This window comes from Lissotriton helveticus, chromosome 1_1 (genome assembly GCF_964261635.1).
Source record: "Lissotriton helveticus chromosome 1_1, aLisHel1.1, whole genome shotgun sequence".
Classification (NCBI taxonomy): Eukaryota; Metazoa; Chordata; class Amphibia; order Caudata; family Salamandridae; genus Lissotriton; species Lissotriton helveticus.
The window spans coordinates 14,378,756-14,398,205 of record NC_136057.1 but is presented as its reverse complement, the minus strand read 5'-3'; positions in this window follow the sequence as shown (position 1 = coordinate 14,398,205).

Below are 19,450 nucleotides of genomic sequence, written 5' to 3'. Positions count from 1 at the left end.
GCCACACCGAACTACAGTAAGCCTTTTACACTTTTCGTCACAGAACGTGAAGGTACAGCATTATCTGTTCTTACACAAGATCAAGCAGGACAAAACAAGCCCTGTGCTTATTTTTCGAGCACATTAGATCCAGTCGCCCAGGCGGTGCCTGCGTGCCTCAAGTCAGTTGCAGCAACAGCACTAGCTATTAGGCAAAGTGATTCCATAGTTTTAGGACACTCCCTGACAGTACAGGTTCCACACTCCGTAGAAGTTCTTCTGAACCGAACACAGACCCAGCACTTGACAATTGCACGTCTAACAGGTTATGAATTGACACTGTTCCAGCCACACATAGAAATCAGGCGCTGCAACGTCCTGAACCCTGCTACACTGTTACCATCCGCTAATTCAAATCCTGACACACATGACTGTGTGGAAGTAGTTAACATTACGACAAAACCAAGGCAAGATCTGACAGATATTCCATTACCAGACCCTGACCTGACACTTTATGTGGATGGTTCATGCATGAGAACAAGTACAGGAGATCTAGTCGCCGCGTATGCAGTGACTACTGACACTGACGTTATTAAGACACACCGTATTGACACGCTGTCCGCTCAAGCAGCAGAGCTAGTTGCTCTGACACAAGCCTGCATACACGCCAAAAACCTGAAAGTTAATGTTTACACAGATTCACGCTACGCATTCGGAGTCGTACACGACTTTGGAGTGCTCTGGCAGGAGAGAGGTTTCATGACTTCTCATGGAACCAAGATTCAGCATGGTCTCCTTATCCAAGCTCTATTAGATGCAATACATTTACCGACATCCATTGCCATCATGAAGTGCAAGGCACACACGAAAGTCACTGATATTATATCCCAGGGTAACGATCTAGCAGATCGCACAGCCAAGCTTACAGCCCAGACTCCAGACATTCCAGTTAACATGACACATACTCCAGATCCGATTACATGTATGACAGTTAAGGACCCTACTCAAGATGTCATAGACATACAGTTACATGCTACTCCCGATGAAATCAAGAAATGGTACGAACAAGGAGGGGTCCAGACAGATCAAGGATGGTTAACAAAGGGTAGAACCGCATGGTTTCTCCCCGACTCTATGGTTCAAGTCATTATTAATACCGCACATAGTCCAGCACATTTAGGAGAAAAAGCTATGTTAGATAGTATCCAGAACATTTGGTTCAACAAGCATTTACGAGCTGCAGCCAAGCAGAAAGTCCGTACCTGTATGATATGTTGTCAGTTTAATCCAGGTAAAAGTGTCCCGGTGGAACAAGGTGGTTTCCAGCCCCCTGACCACCCTTTTGAAGTCCTCCAGATGGATTATATTCAGATGGAGCGATGTCGAGGTTTCAAGTATGTCCTTGTAGTTGTATGCGCTTTGTCCAGGTGGACAGAAGCATATCCAGTCCCAGATTACACAGCCACGACCACTGCCAAGCAGTTGGTTCGTGAATTCTTCCCTCGTTATGGACTCCCTAGAGTCGTATATTCTGACAACGGCCAGCCATTCTCATCTGAACTCATGAAGCACGTTTCCCTGTTATTAGGGTACCAGTGGAAGTTTCATTGTGTACGCCATCCTGAAGCAGCCGGTCTCGTTGAGAGACATAATCAGACCCTGAAAATCCGCATCGCCAAAGTTTGTAAAGAAAAAGGTGTGGACTGGCTAGTAGCTCTGCCAGTCGCTCTGTTTTACATGCGCATGGTCGCACATTCCAGATCAGGTCTGTCCCCGTACGAGGTCGTTTTCGGCCGCCCCCCAAATATGTGGGGTACTCCTAGACCCCGAAGTATTACCGATGTTTCAAGTAATATGCTGACAGATTACCTAGCCTCCTTGATGTCTGCCCTCAACTCATGTCGTTCACAGGTTGCCGCCGCATTTCCAGACAATACCGAGGTGGCACCGCATGAAATCGTTCCAGGATCCATGGTGATGGTCCGCAACTTTGACAGATCAAGTCCGCTGGAGCATCGTTGGAAAGAGCCCCGACAAGTCCTCCTCACCACCCGTACAGCCGTGAAGTTGGAAGGACGCAAAGGCTGGGTGCACCTTTCTCATATAAAACAATTTAATGGACTGAAACCCGTCTTTAAGAACATTTCCCAGGATTTGAAGGATTGCCAAAGCATTGTTCTCAAGGACTGTCCCGCAAATGACATTGATTCAAAACCCCCCCTGCTAGAGAAAACTCCGCAGCAGGAGTATAAACAGAAACTACGGTCTAGTAAAATAAGTCAGCCAGTTTGATTGTCTAAGTCCTCCCCTAGGTGAAACGGTTAGACTGTTTCTGACATGTATAAAATAGACCCCCATAGTGAGAGAGTCAGTCAAAACTCAATCCGATGTATCGTTTTTCTATGTTTCATATTGTTTCTCAGCATTCTGATTTCCTGCACTAGTTATGCATTTTATCTGTGTTTCTCAGTTTCACATGTAAATAAGTCTTCTAATGTTACAGCAGAGCACACGTTTAGTGATCTGCCTCCTCATGAACTCTCTTACCGCCTCGCTATGCGTAATAACTCCTTTATCCGTATGTTACATTACTCACACCAGACCAGCAATGCCACTAATTGTTGGGTGTGTGGTCGACTCCCCCCTTTCCAGACACCGAAGGGAGTTCTGCCACTCTTTCCTTATCCATGTTCACATAATGGCTCGTGTGGAGCATGGTCCACGTTAACGTCATCCTCAACAGATATGTCTTTTCTTAACAGTACATGTTTCCCAGACAAGCAAGGTCTTCCCCACAGAACCGGGTTAGATCTAGAAAATGAAGTGTACAATTTAGGTAATTATTCGTCGAATTTTATGGTCCTGAATGTTTAGTCTGATACTACTCCAGACTTACCCGCTATTTCAGTACTACCAGTCAAAGGTGAATTATGTGTCCGAAATAATGGTTCCGTACATATAGGACATAGTGATTGTACTACTATTGTCAAGTATAGTGACAGTGGGAAATCTATTTTCAAAGCTTCACGTCATTCATATTTTATTTGTGGTCAGACCGCATATGTTCGTCTGCCCCTCGATTGGGAGGGAACCTGTTACATTGCCTTCCTACTGCCACCTGTTTTTCTAGCCCCATCTGATTATCATAGAAACACACATCTAGTACACATTAGACATAGAAGGGAGATCGAGTCCCCGATTGTCGATTATACTGAGACTACTCTAGAACAATATACAGATTTCAATAAAGGTTTCTTCTTCTTTATAGGCCCTGTCCAGAATAGTAAGTTAATCCGTAGATTAACCAGAACCCTTGAAGCTGTAGTAAATGAGACTGCCTCTGCTCTAGGTAACCTAACCGAAGAGCAATCTGCTATGAGATTTGTCGTTTTACAGAATCGTCTCGTCCTTGACGTCATACTGGCCGATAGGGGCGGGGCTTGTAGAGTCATCGGATCCAGTTGCTGCATTTTTATTCCAAATAACGCGCCGTCTGTCTATTCCGCTATAACCAGACTCCATAAAATTGCCCATCTGTTACACCAAGATCCAGGCACCTGGACATGGTCCGGTTGGTTCTGGAATATAATTTCCGCCTGGGGATGGAAAGTCTTGTCCTTTCTAGGTATTGCAGTAGCGATCATATTCAGCTGCTGCCTCTGTATACAATGTGGCCCTGCGATTTGCGGCATGTGTGCTACATCCTGTATTCCTAGTATAACTCCTAGTCCCAAGTCCCGTTCTAAATCCCGTTCTAAGAGAATTCGAGATGAGCAAATGATACTGTATGAAATGATAGATGGTATCATGAATATTGATGTTTCCTGATGGAAACGTAGTGACAAGGAGGGAATGTGGAAAAGTAAATTTTGCCATGTTCTGTGTCCCTACGTGTCATCCATCATATGTTATGTGTGCATGATTAAATATGCATATGCATTCCCCATGTTCGATTAAAGACACAATTACAGTTGTGTCCACCTCTAGTATGCCAGTTTCCAGTCCTCGTGAATACTACGAATATCAGGCCTATGTAAAGCTACGTTGCCACGTTTCTCAGTGTGCACGTTATTCTATTATAAAGTCCCCGTTTCTAGGCTTCAAAAGGGCCTGGACACCAGATTCAGCTCCTGTCTCCTGAAGCCTCGCTGAGGAGCGATACAGCCCCCACCTGTATCCTCGACCCTTCACTTACTTCCTGCCTCGCAGTGCCCGGCCCAGCCTGGCTCAGTCTCTGAGTCTGCCAAGAATATGTTATGATTCCAGTTATCAGTTCAGTCCTCCTTCTCTGCATTCCTAAGCTACTGAACTGCATCAATAGTTTCCGTCATTGTCTAGCCTTCACGTCTCCACGTTAGAGAAATACTGCATTTAATGGTCATTTAATATTCTTCATCACGCACTACATGTAGAATAATGCATGCTCCAGTCTTAGTGTCTGTTAGCCTTTCCCCTCTTGACTTCTAGTTTATATCAACATGTTTCCTAAACATCAGATACTAGATAGGGTTTAGGTACATGTCGCTCCGACCCTCCAGACTTCAGTCTCTGCTCCTAGCACAGAGTTCATAGCCCCCAGCTTCTCCTAGTAATACGTCATTGCCAGTTTGCGCGCACCATTAGGTTAGAGGTCCCGGCTCCTCAGGTAGCCCCCTCCATGGTTTCCGCCCCATTCATGACATATTCTGTTACGTTTGCATCACATGTCTATGTATACGCCCTGTTACACCTTCTTCTCACCCTTATCTTTCGCGACTGCTACGCGTCACACCTACTGCTCCACCCACTGCTACGCCCACTGCAATGTAATGCTATGTGTTTGCGTTATGTATATATGCTCATGTAATTGTTATTAAAAGTTAGAGCTAGCCATTCCAGATCCGGTCCCCGGCAGCTGCCGGGCCACGCTAGCCCCATCCGGCCCCCCTGCTGGGCCCTGTAATCCTATTCCTATGCAGGTTGTCCTGTTCCTGTCCTTATGCTATATTAAACCTGCAAAACTCCTACTACCTCGAATCTTGACTCTTATTTATTGAGCTATCTGTTATGTTATATGTCTAGTCAAAAAGAGAGGTATTATTTATTTATTTACCACAACGGAACCGCTCCATCACAAGCACAGCCCACCCGAGGCTCATGACGGAGCCGTTCCGTCACGAGCATGGGAGTGCCACGCCCCCCCCTTTTCCCCCCTAGCGCTGCGGCGGAATTGCGAAGGGGTTAAATCTAGTCGCTCTTAGGACCAAAGCGCCGGCGGCGGCTAAAGCAACGAAGAAAGTGCCGCTGGGCAAGGAGGTGGAGGGTAAGCTGCTACCCGGTGATGAGAAATCGGAGAAAGCTGCGGACAAACACAGTTTGAAAGTGACGGCGGCAAACCTGAAGAAAATCAGCGCGAGTAAGGCTAAGTGCGCGGAAGCAGCACACTCCCCTCTTCTAGTGAGAGACGAGGCTGCAGGCTGGAAAAATGGATTGCCAGGGGGCGCTCTCCAACAATCTGATAGCGCTGGATGAGGAAAAATGCTAACTGTACCTGGGATGTTCTCTGGTAAGCCCACCGGCATAAAACTGGTGGTAAAACCCCCTCATAATACAACTAATGTAACTAATGTAACTAATGTGCCTAAACAAATTTATGTTACTAAAGGTAACAAGGCTGGCAATAATGAAACGGACATTTCAGAGACAGATATTACTGACATGACTATAACTGTGAAGAGTCCTGAGATTGTGAACCCTCTAAATATTGTTGTAAGGGGGGCCAAGGGGGACATTGGGAAACAAGGGCAAGAAGAGGAAGCCTATTCTGATACTATCTCTGCTCTTCAGGACCCGGCTGGGGGCACACCGGGTACTGGTGGTGGGACACTAGATACCCAGGATGGAGAGAGCTTTTTCTCACTTGCACAGGAGTCCGATATGGATAATAGTACAGATCTGGATAACACTGATGATGATAAGACTGGAGAGGTTAGTGGGAGTCCCGCAACTACCTCGGACACTCTAAAAAAGGCCATTGATCGACATAGTAAATCCAGGAAGAGACCCGCCGCTAGTCTAGGATGACGAGAAAGTATTCACTCTGAAGCCAGTGACAACCTTCAGTGGGGCTATACCACAACTAGTCTAGCAGGGACAGGTGGGCCGGAAATGCAAGAAAATGATCAAGGGGCCCCCGGTAGCAAATCAAATTCGAATCCCTCAATCAGCCTGATATATGCTATGCTCAAAACTATGCAAATAGAAGCACGTAAAGAGCATAAAAGAGCACAGCTGGCAACCAAGAAGATTCAAGAGACGATTTGTAAAAAAAACAAAGTTTGTTCAGAGGTCATCGCTATAACAACTGCCCTTGAGGAGCGAATAGTTGGTTTGGAGGCTGGGTTAGAAAATGCTGAACTAAAGACAACTGCAAATGACGAAAGGTTGGCGGACATAATGTGGAAGCTTAAAGACTCCGAAAATAGACAGCGCAGGAAAAATCTATGCCTACTAGGGATTGCTAAAAAAAGCTCAGGGGGATGATGTAAGGGGGTTTGTACTGAGATTGTTTAAATCTGCATTTCCAGAACTAGCACACTGGTGCTGGGAAACTGAGATCCAGAGAGTTCACTGATTTCCCCTAATGATGAAAACAAATCCAGGCTCTGACTCTTAACCCCGAGCGATTTTAATTTTTTTGGGTAACTTTTTGCTGAGACAGGCCGTATTTGAAAACGGACGGCCAGACGCCAGAAAATCAGCTGAGGGCCAGACTTTCTTTGTGCGGCCTGTTTTTTGCCACGCAACAGTGGAGAGGAGATGGTGGCTCCACCAGTTGATTAGCCCCTTACAAAAAAATGGATGTGAGGTTTATTTGATGAATCCTGTGCGGCTGAAGGTTATACACCAAGGGTGGATTTGGGTGTTCACTTCTGAAATTCAAGCGGAAAGTTATTTGAAGGAACTAACTGCTGGTTACTAGACTTTAGTTGTTTATGCATTGTTTATAGCCTGTTGGATTTATCAGTGGCCTGCTTGTGGGGCTTGTTTTTCTCATGTTTTCTGATGTAGTGATGTTAGAATGTTGGGAAAGTCAGAAGAGAAGGTGGGATACGATGGATAGGGTTTTTTTTTTTTGGTTTTTTTTTGGTGGGGTTCCTCACTTGAAGTCTTTGCTGTTCCCAATAGGGTTGAATTTCCTTTGTCTAAAGGCTTCTTTTGTCTTCTCCCTTTTCCTTCTGTTTTTTTTTCTGTGGGTCGGGGAGTGACAGGGCGACACTCAAGAACGCGGGAGGCATCGCAAGGGTCTGAGGACCTTTTTTGCCTTAGTGGAGGGTGTGGGAGGTGGGGGGGTGGATCCGTTTCAGGGAAGGGGGAGGCTCAATTTAATAGCTGGGCACTTTGCGGGTAAGAGGACAGTTTGGGCAGGGGGTTATCTTTTTCTATGGTTTTTATTTTCTGCAAGGAATTAATGTTTATACAAAATGGCATGCGTTAGGAAATCCTCTATCAATATTTGCGGGCTAAACGATCCAGTAAAATGGCATAGGGTGAGAGAAGATGTCCGATTCTTGAAGGCAGATATCATCTGTCTCCAGGAGACGCACATCGAAGTCAGCTGTAATAAACTCCTGGAACTTGAGGGATTTCAACTAATTTCTTAGACAAAGCTGGAAGCAAAAACAAAAGGGGTTGCAATACTGGCACGTCAGGGTTTGGTTAATATAGTTCGCTCTTCTGCCGATGAGTATGGTAGGTGGGTTATTATACAAGGCGATATTTATAACAAAATATTCACACTGTGTTCTATCTATGGTTCAGTATTAGATGATCTGGAACTTCATAATTGGCTTAATTTAGAGCTGGTCGGCTGGCCTGCTCTGATCATATTATGTGGTGATTTTAATATAAATATAGCTAGTGAAGAGGCCAATCACCCAGATATAGGGTATTCTGGGCGAAAGCCTAAAGTTTTTAAGTCTTTGGTTCAAATGAAAGAATTACACGGCTTGATTGATATGTGGGCTTTTGTTAGGAGAAATGTTCCTGGGTTTACCTATTTTTCAGCACCGCATAAAACTCACTCTAGGTTAGATTATTTTCTTATCTCCCAAAGTTTGACACAGGGTGCTAGAATAACTAAATACCCCAGAGTAATGTCTGGTCATAACCCGTTGGTACTAGATGTTAATATACAATCTAGGGGAAAAACAAGATAGTTGGACTTTTAATCGGGGTTTGTTGAGAGATAATGCTTATATTGAATGCATGGTGATATGGATAACTAGATTTCTAAATGAAAATATTGGTAGCGCAAATATACAGAATGTGTGGGACACCCTTAAAGCCGGGATTAGGGGCGAGACTACTCGGTATGGGTGGGAGAGTCAGAAAAAAGAGAAGGAAAAAGTGCAGGAGCTATACAGAGTATTGGAAGATGCTGAGATCAATCTTGTTACGGTTTTATCAGGGGGTGGGGAGGCTGAAATAGCACAAACTAGGATAACAATTGCAAAATCCGCAATAACTGAAATTTCTGTAGCAAAATCTTTAGCAAAATCCGCAAGCAAATATTTAGCCTGGCGATCTAAACTATATGAAAATAGTGAAAGAGCGGGTCACTTGTTAGCAATAAGGGCTAAAGAAAAAGCGGTCGCTTCACGAATAGCCAGTATAATGGATCCGGATGTTGAGTTGGTCGCCAAGGAAGGGGCAATTTACTGGCTTTCCAGAAAACTATATTCCGAAGATCTTAGAGATAATTATGGGACACAGACGGCAATACAAAGGTACCTTAGCGAGATCGCAGTAGATTCATTGTCATCTGATGACCATGATATGCTCGATGCTATGTTTAATTCAGAAGAGTTATCTTTAGCTATAGATTCTCTTCCATCCGGTAATGGTCCAGACTTTTTACCAGGATAATTTTATAAGATCTTTCAACTCCAGCTTGTACCTATCATGCTAGAGATGTTCAGGGTGGTTCAGAGTGGGGATAAGCCCCCGGAATCTTGGTGGATGGCTAGGACATTTCTAAAGAAAGGAAAGATAGCGACAGATACAGGTTCTTACAGGCCAATTACGTTGATCAATAGTGATATAAAAATCTATTCTAAGATATTTGCCACCCTGGCAGTGGTCATTAAAAAATTGGTCTCCCCGCAACAACATGGCTTTGTTCCAGGGCGAGAAACTATTGATCACATATGCCGAACTATCACGCTGATCGATTACACCAAGGTTACAGGAGGCCCCATGGCTTTAATTTTGCTAGATGCGGAAAAAGCTTTCAACAGGGTCTCCTGGCCTTTTTTATGGGCCACTCTGAAGCATTATGGCTTAGGGGAGAAATATATTCGAGCCATTCAGAGCATGTATGAACAACCAATTGCCCAAGTATCGGTGATGGGGGCCCAATCTGGAACAATAAATATATTGCGAGGAACAAGGCAGGGGTGCCCTGTTCCCCCTGTTATTCGCTAATTATATTGATCCCTTATTCAAGAAGATATTGAATGACACAATAATTCAACCTGTGCAGGCCAATGGTGGGGTCATAAAAATTCTAGGCTACGCTGACGATTTAGCGATTCTGACTTGTTCCCCACAGTCGGCTCTACAAGAAATTAAAACTTTAACATTACAGTTTGGTAAGATCTCTGGCTACCATCTGAATGAAGGTAAAACTCAAATAATTTGCAATGACAGAGTTAGTTTAGTGGATCATCGGATAGTAGGAAATGCTAAATATTTAGGCATAGAAATTAGTTCAAAACCAGAGGAAATCGTGGAGATTAATTTAAAGCCACTTATACATAAACTAGATATGGATGCCCGCCGTATGAATCATTTGCAGTTGTCGCTGATGGGCAGATGTAATGGCATCAAAATGATATTCCTCCCCAAAACTCTATATTGTTTTAGAGCTATTCCTTTGTTGATAGACCAAGCCTGGTTTAAAAAGTTAGATCGGATTGTTTCATGGTTTTTATGGGCTGGGAAACGCCTAAGAAGGTCTCTTAAATTTATGACTTTGCCAAGAGACAGGAGAGGGTGGGCAGTACCTAATTTTCAAATCTTTTACTAGTCTATCACATTGAAACAAATAGGGGAATTGTTGGACGGGGGAATTTCGGATTGTCCGGATAAGTCAATATATTATTTAATCTATGGGGCAGAGGCTAGGGGACTTTTGTTTCACCATATAGATTTTGCGTATTTTAAATTGGAGAGGTTTAAGGTCTTGCTTAGCGCCTTTAGAGTTTGGACGGCGGTCCGTAAAATGAATGAAATTGGACGGTTTCATATATACTCTCCCTTCGTAAGGAATATTCTTTTTCCAGAAATTTTCTGTGATGTCTATTTTAAAGAGTGGATAGACAAAGGGGTTAAGTGTATAGGGGATATTATACCTGATACTAGTATTATGACCTTCGAGGCAATAAAACAGAAATATGGGATGGTTCCATGTTTAAATATCGATTACAAAAATATAATTAACAAAAATATAGATGTAAAAATATCGATTACAAAAATATCGACTCCCTATACTTAAACAGGTAAGTACAATAATATCAACTCAAAAATATACATGTAAAAAATATAGATGTAAAAAATATCAACTTTAAAAAATAAATAATTAAATAATATTAATATTATTGACAAAATAAATTAAATTAAATTTATATTTTAACTAATTATAACAAATAAACTTAATTTAATAAATATAAACACAGAAAATGTGTACATATACATATATTTACTTAAATACATTTTATTAACTATTATCTATATCTAATTTATAAACGTTAATAATTATATAAAAATAAAATAAACACATATATAAAACATTTTGAATAAAATAAAATATTCTATATTTAACTAACACATTCAAGTATTAAAAATATATAAAAACATTAGTAGTTAAAACATTGGGAAGCGTAGGGGTAAAAATTACTATTCCCACTCCAGAGAGTGCAGCAGTAGGGAAAGCGATGGATAGCGTAGGGGTAAAAATTACTATTCCCACTCCAGAGAGTGCAACAGTAGGGAAAGCGTTGGATAGCGTAGGGGTAAAAATTACTATTCCCACTCCAGAGAGTGCAACAGTAGGGAAAGCGTTGGATAGCGTAGGGGTAGAAATTACTATTCCTACTCCAGAGAGTGCAACAGTAGGGAAAGCGTTGGATAGCGTAGGGGTAAAAATTACTATTCCCACTCCAGAGAGTGCAACAGTAGGGATAGCGTTGGAAAGCGTAGGGGTAAAAAAGACTATTCCCACTACAGAGAGTGCAACAGTAGGGAAAGCGTTGGATAGCATAGGGGTAAAAATTACTATTCCAACACCAGTGAGTGCAACAGTAGGGAAAACGTTGGATAGCGTAGGGATAAAAATTATTATTCCCACTCCAGAGAGTGCAACAGAAGGGAAAGCGTTGGATAGCGTAGGAGTAAAAATTACTATTCCCACTCCAGAGAGTGCAACAGTAGAGAAAGCGTTGGATAGCGTAGAGGTAAAACTTACTACTCCCACTCCAGAGAGTGCAACAGTAGGGAAAGCGTTGGATAGCGTAGGGGTAAAAATTACTATTCCCACTCCAGAGAGTGCAACAGTAGGGAAAGCGTTGGATAGCGTAGGGGTAAAAATTACTATTCCCACTCCAGAGAGTGCAACACTAGGGAAAGTGTTGGATAGTGTAGGGGTGAAAATTACTATTCCCTCTCCAGTGAGTGCAATAGTAGGGAGAGCGCTGGAACCCAAAACAATAAAAAAAAAAACTATCAACGTTTGTATTAAATTTGATTTGTAATATAAACATAATTAATATATAAATTAAAATGTATTATTATTAACAAAGATAATACAAAATAATTAATTACACATTATTTAACACTATAATATCCACAACACACACCTAAAATTAATTACACAATTACTTTTAATATTTACTAATTAATTATTGAAAATGAATGAATGTATTATTTATTAATTATTCAATAAACAATTAATTACTTACCAGCTTTTACACCATATACACATATAAACACCACAACACACACCTACAATTAATTACACAAGTACAATTAATAACTACTAATTTATTAATGGTAATTAATTTGAAAAGTATTTAATAATTAATCAATAACAAAATAATTACTTACAACCGTTCACACCATTTACACAAATAAACTCCACAACACACACCTAAAATTAATTAAACAATTAACATAATTAATTATTAATTGACTAATTGAAATTAATTAACAACTAATTATTAAACTATTATTAATAAATGAACAAATTAGTTAATCAATTAATTTTATATAATTAAATGACTTCCCACCCTATTCCCCTATAAACCCACAACCCTCTACGGAACTAATAACGCAAAATTAAACATAAAATACATTAATAACTAGTACAATTCCAAAACATATAATAAAATGACAAACAATTCTCATTAAAAACACTAAAATACATAACATTGTTAATAAATCGATATTTTTCTAAACTATATTTTTGTAAACAATATTTATTACAACTATATTTTTGTAATCGATATTACTTACCTGTCAGTCGATATTCTTGCCAAACTATATTTTTGTTGTCGATATTTCTTCTAAACGATATTTCTACGGAGATATTAATGCACTAAATATTTCTCCGTCGATATTCCTGCTCTGCACCATATGGGATAGAGAACAAACAATTATTTAAATATTTACAGATTCAAGATTTTCTTTGTAAAATAACTGTTACCTGGACACATATTCCGTTAGTTGAATTGATTAATGGGAGCCAAGCGTCAATATCTTCTATATATAAAATAGTAAACGAAAAAAGAAGAGATGATTTAACCAAGCATTTTGACAGGTGGCAATCGGATTTACAATCAGGACAAGGCGAATGTGAAGATTCTCTTATGTATAGCCAAACAGCCTGTATTTCTGCAAACCTCCAGGTACAATGTTTTAAGACTTGGTTCAATTTGTGCATAACTCCTGCTCGAACTCACAAATGGGGGGGACCTCTGGGATAAATTGCTCTCGATGTGGGCAACTCACTACAGACAGCACACATATGTTTGCCACCTGCCCCAGCTTGTTTCAAAATTGAACAGCGTTTAGGACAAGTTCGTGGATATTCAGTCTTATTGACCTCTCAGGTTATTATGTTAGGTGTTTCCAATCAAAATATGGCTGAACCAGAGCGTAAGATGCTTTTCGTAGCGATGGCTGTATTACGGCTTTGTTTAGCCATGGTATGGCTGGATCCGGTCCCCCCGACGATACATGTATGGTTTAGCAAATTTGTATGTGTGTACAATTGGGAAATTTCTGTATATAGGAGAAGAGGAAATAGGGCTCGGAGGGAGGGAGAACAGATTTGGGGATCTCTTACTGACTGGTTGAATCAGGAAAAATAATGCTTAGCTTGATCGGTTTATGTAAGTATCTGTCCTCTGTACCCTGTGGGAATCCACCGGGGTAGGGAGGGGAGGTGAGGGGGGGGGAGTATAATAAGGAAAAAGAGGACTTAAGGCATAGTGGTATATTGTATGCTCTTTTCTTTTTTGTGTTACTTTGTATCTATGTCTGACGCCCTAATAAAGATTTTAAATAATAAATAAAAAATAAAGATAAAAAGGCAATGACGAGGAAGACAATGGGTCATAGTAATGAAGCTAACCAGTAAGTAATCTGAGCATTACCTCCTCCTCGGTCATCCTTGACCCAGTCAGGACCAAACTGAGCACAATACAATGAACATCCAACATCAAATACTGCTCCACCCAGTGTTATGTATTTACCAGAACAATTATGTGGCTGTAGCATAAGTAGGTGAGAAAGTTGCACCTACCCACCTATTGACAGAAGAGGTAGAAGGCTTGTGGGCATTCCTTGCAAAACCAAATGTAAGAAAAGGTCATCTGTTTGTCTGAAAGATGAAGTCCTTGAGCAAGGGAAAAACCAAGAACTAAGGGCTAGATCTATGAAAGGATTTAGCATTCTTAACCCACCAAATTGCAATTTAGGTGCATTAAGAAATGCTAAGTTGGCTTTCCATATGTACAAAGGCAGTTAGGAAATCACAAAATGTGATTACTACTCAGAATAGGGATTTCCAATTTGTGATTTCCTAAACACATGTACAAAGAATTTCCTGAACGAGAAATGAGAATTTAGAAAATGCTGTTACCATGAACACAATGGCAACCACTTGCAATTTGGAAAAGGCACTAAAGTGCTATTTTTAAAGTGCCATAAAGAGCACACTTGTCCCTAGGGCATTTGTGCACTTTCTGTGTCCTCCACATTTTTTGGGGTGCATCAAGGTGGGCCATAGGCACCCTTGATATTCCATTTCCAAGTTTGTGATTTCCTTTTAGGAAATCACAAATTTGGAAATGCAAAGCCATTTCTACCTATAGGCATTTAGGCCCATAAGAATGAGTTGGTTAGCATTTCCTAAATAGTAATTTTCTAATAGCAATTCCTACAGAGTAGGAATCACTATTAGGAAATTTCTCTTTTTATACATTCCATTTTGCATTTCCTAAATAGAGATTTCTTAGGATTCGCTATTTAGGAAATACCAAAACAGAATTTCATACAACAGGCTCTTAGGGGCACATGCATCAACGAAAATTCTGATCGCAAACGGGCAGATTCGCAGAATCTGCCCCTTTGCAACTGGTATCTTTGAATTTGGGATGCATCGACTCAAATGCAAATTCGCAATTAAGTAATCGCAAAATTTGTGATTAGTTAAATTGCGAATACATTTAGGGAATCACAAATTGTGATTCCCTAAATGCAATGCATGATGCAATTTCCCCTTGCAAATTCGCAATAGGGATCGCAAATTACCATCAATTTGAACTTGATGGTAATTTGCAAAAACTTTGAAAAATGCACTAAAGTGCATTTTTCAAAGTTTCATGTTACTCACACACATGCCCTTGGGGAATGTATGTGCGCAACATGGGGTAACATCTCAATTTCAGGGAGTGCAACCCTTGAAATTGCATACGCAATTTGTGAGTATCAATTTGGTACTCGCAAATTGCTCATGCAATTCCCATTCATTCCTATGGGCCTCTAGGTCCATAGGAATGAATGGGTAGCTATTCCTTAATTACGATTCGCAATTTGCGAGTATCAATTAAGGAATATGTAGGTTTCACAATTTTTTGGCGATTCCTACATGCATAGGGATTTGCGAGTCCTAAATAGTGATTTCTTAAAATTCCCTATTTAGGATTCGCAAATCCTGACTTTGATGCATGTGGCCCTTAGTCCTGTAAACAATGGTAAGATGCTGATATTTTGGACATAAAAGTGGTATCCAGCTGTCAATAAGAAATCTTATAAATGGATTGTGGGAAAGGAGAATCTCAATCTTGCTCATTCTCCTTCCAGAAGTGATGACACCCAGGAGAAAGGCTCTGCACTTCCTAATGTTAAGATTGATAGAATCCAGAGCATTAAAGGGACCTTCTCATAGGAGTTTGAGAACCACAGGACAATCCTGGGCCAGAACAAGGGAATGACTTCCCAGCCTCCTTAAATCAAAAGTGTTTAGAAGATATTTAGCCAGATTGTCAATGGAAAACAGCTCTCGACTTATAAAGTTTCTAATGACTGACCATTGCATCGCAAAGCAGAGACAGCTAAGCCCATTAACATTTCTCTAAAAAATTCTAGCACAGAATTTCTACTACAAGCAGAGGCACCTACATTCCTCAAAAGACACCAGAACTAAAGGTTCTCCAGTGTCTTTCAGGGACTCTGAGAGTGCTTGGTCTTCAGGAGTTCTCAATGGAAAATACAGTATCAAAAGCACAACCCAGAGCCCTTAGTATCTGTCTTTCAACCTCCAAAACCCCAACACCCTCCACAGAGAGGGAGTGATCAGACAAACAAGAAGAGGGTAAACTGATAGCTGGAGAAGAAGAGGGTACCAAAGTTGGCTAGGCCAGTTGGTGGCTGCCAGAATCACCTCTACCTGATATGACATTATCTATGTGGCTCACTGGTTAGAGGCGGCAGACCCGGAAGCAGAGAACGGCCCGGGACCAGGGTTGAATTCCCGACGCGGCAGGGTCGTGGACCAGGGTCAGCGGACTCGATAATTCTCGCCTCGGTGCCTACTCTAACCAGGGATCACACTCGGCAACTCTGGGCATTAGCTTGCCTCATCTCTACAACGGCCCCCCACAGACGCCGGGGATGCCTGGTTTCACCTTGGAGATACCCAGTAGGGACCATCTCACAGGGAAAACCAGGACGGGTTCCCCAGCTGTCTACAGCGCCATGACGCCTCAGGGCAGCAGTGCACTTTACAAGACACATAAATTTACATTTACATCTATCGAAGGACCCTTCTCAGCATTACAAAGGGGGGAAAGGTGTACCAAAGACACTAGGACAGTTTATACTCATGGCATCCATTGCCAACACAGCTGATCAAAAGAGAAAGCGGAACTTTAGCAGAAGGGTGTTCTCAGGAGAAGCAGAGAGATCTAACCAGGAGACCCCTAGACTGGCCTGCAGTACTTGAAATGATTTGAGAGAGAGGGACATATTCATTGAGGATGAAAGCACTTCACTCAAACCTTCGTCAAGTCAGTTCTCCTTCCCTGGAAGGTAGACTTTCTAGAAAGACTGTAGATTATTCTCTGTCCGCAATCCTATTTCATCTATCATAAGAGCTAAAAAAGGAACAATAGAACATCTTAGGGGACTGCTGTAAGCTATGGTCGACTGATTGTCCGTTCGTGTTCATGGGGTGGAGGGTAATGGGTCCGGGGCCTAAGCGAACCTTCAGTAATAGAGCTGATCTCGTGTAGTTATACTCGCTCTTGACAATCTGAAACCTTTCCCCATTCTAGTTAGAGAGCATAGTGAATGTGTCTGTGCGAGTAAGAAAAAGTCACTTTTTCTAAGGAGTTGATTCCAATTTTTTTTTTGTGGTGCCTCATAACATGTGAAGAACAGTTATAGCCAACACGTGTTTTGCCCCCTTACATCAGCTATCCAGCCTGGGGCTTCCTCGGGGTGTAAAGAATAGAGCGGCTTGATTGGGTGAAAACAGAGTGAATTCAGAGAAGGTCGGCTGAGGGTGTAGAAAGATCTGGGCAGGTTAATTTCCTGCTTGAGAATGAACTTCAGCCGAAGTCACCTCAGGGTAACAGACAATAAAATAGATATGTTCTGCTTTGTTCAGAAAGAATTTTCCAATATTATAACACAGTTGCTGATTGCTGGAGATCCTGGGCATGCGGGGAGAGGTACATTTCCTCACAGTGTTAGAGAGTTCTTTAGAGTTGTTTTTGCTGGTTCTATTGCACTCCAAGGCATATGAGGTAACTTGATATGGCGGCCTGAAATACAAATGAGGACCAAGATATCCTTTCCTAATATTAACTCAAAGCAAACAGAAGGAGATGATGGACGGAGCACTGAAACTTTTCAGACGCTCACCCCCAGTCACAGATCTGGGTTGAATCCATCATCATTCTTTAGCTCACTTTGCCACCTCAGTTCAGATCCAGCTAAATGCAAATCAGTCTTGACCCTGTTCCTCATGTGAACAGTCCAGTGCGAACTGCCAAGCCAGGTCTTCCCTGAACCGGAAACAAGCATCCTGGGACTGGTTTCTGGGTAACACCCTTCATCAGCCAGACTTGAATGAATCCAGTGGCAAAGTGAGCAAGGGACCCATATCTGGGCATACCCTGCCAACTCAGGGCGAACAAAGCAAACACAAGGAGATGATAGACAGAGCGCTGAAACCTTTCAGACGCTCACCCCCAGTCACAGATCTGGGTTGAATCCATCATCGTTCCTAAGCTCACTTTGCCACCTCGGTTCAGACCCAGCTATATGCAAATTAGTCTTGACCCTGTGCCTCATAGGAACAGTATAGCCCGCTGCCAAGCCAGGTCTTCCCTGAACCGGAAACAAGCATCTTGGGACCACTTTCTGGGTAACACCCTTCATCAGCCAGGCTAGCTTAAATCCAGAGGCAAAGTAAGCAAGGGACCCATGCCTGGGCATACCCATCCCACTTAGGATGAAAAGTGCCACGCAAACAAATGATGGACAGAATGCTGAATACATCATACATTCACCCCAAGTCAAGAGATCTGGGTTAAATCCCTCGTTCTTTTGCTCACCATGTCACCCCATTTTAGACCGAGCATTTAAATGTATTGATAGTGTAATGGAGTAGATATTTGTTCAGTTACAACTGAAGAAGAGGTCAACATCCGAGAAAGTGAGGCTGTAGAAATTCATTTACTATTTAGCTCAATGATTAAACTGTTATTTGATGTGTAAGTTGGAGCAAATGGTGGTTCCTTTCAGGGGCGCAACTAGACCCGAATCAAGGGGGGGTGGCTAACACTCCCAGCCAGGTCTGGCCCTAGCACTGGTCGCACATTGTGAAACAGTCTTTTTTGGTGCCCCCTCCCCATTTCCTCCTTCTCCATGAATTCCCTCACTACCACTCACCAACAATGCACCTCAACTCTCTATCTCACCTTTCTGACAAAAACATAATTATTTTATTCCACTACTCATAGTTTGCTCACACTCAGACTCAGTTCTGTGATGTGCACAGTACATGTTCTTTGTAGCAGGCACATTAACCCTCTGTGCTGTGTAGGTGGCAGGAGTGCCCATGTGAGTGCACGGTGAGCGATGCAACTTTGTGAGGGTAGGGTAAGAGGAGTGACTGCAGGGTGAGTGAGGTGACCATATGTATTTGGGTGCAGATTTAAGTGCAGAGTGGGACAAACAAATGCAGGGTTAGTTATGGGCTTGTTTGAGTGAGATTGCAGATTGAGCAGTGAGGGGGACAGGTGAGTGAAGTGTCACATGAGTGCAGGGTGAGTAGTGTGCTTGTGTGACTGCAGGGTGAGATACAGGGTGAACAGTGTAAGTGCATTGTGAGTGCAGAGTGATCACTGTGAGTGCAGGGTGAGAAGAGTGCATGGTGATTAGTGTGAGTGCATTGTGATCTCTGTGAGTGCAGGGTGAGCGTGAAAGTGAAGGGCGAGAATGAATAGTGAGGTGTCTTAATGCAGGGTGCATTCCCAGACACTTGAAGTAAATCAGCATGTTACTGATGGCGCCGTAGGGTTTCAGATATAAGTTAAACTATCGCTATTATGGCATCAATCAGGAATCGAGGTTGGAGGAAATAAATAATGTGCTGATCCTGCAACAAACTTCGGGGCATATTAGCAAGAACCTTGTTAAAATTATCACTATTTTAGCAGCAGGAAACTGCTGCTAAAACGGTGATAATGGGCTTGCTAATATGCGCTATAGAATTCCAATAGAAGCTCAGGTTAGATGCCCTGCACATCTTACCGGGGCTTCTATTGGAATTCTATGATGCATATTAGCAAGCCCATTAATGTAAATGTAAATGTACATGGATTTATATAGCGCAAATCACCACTGGTTTCTAAGCGCT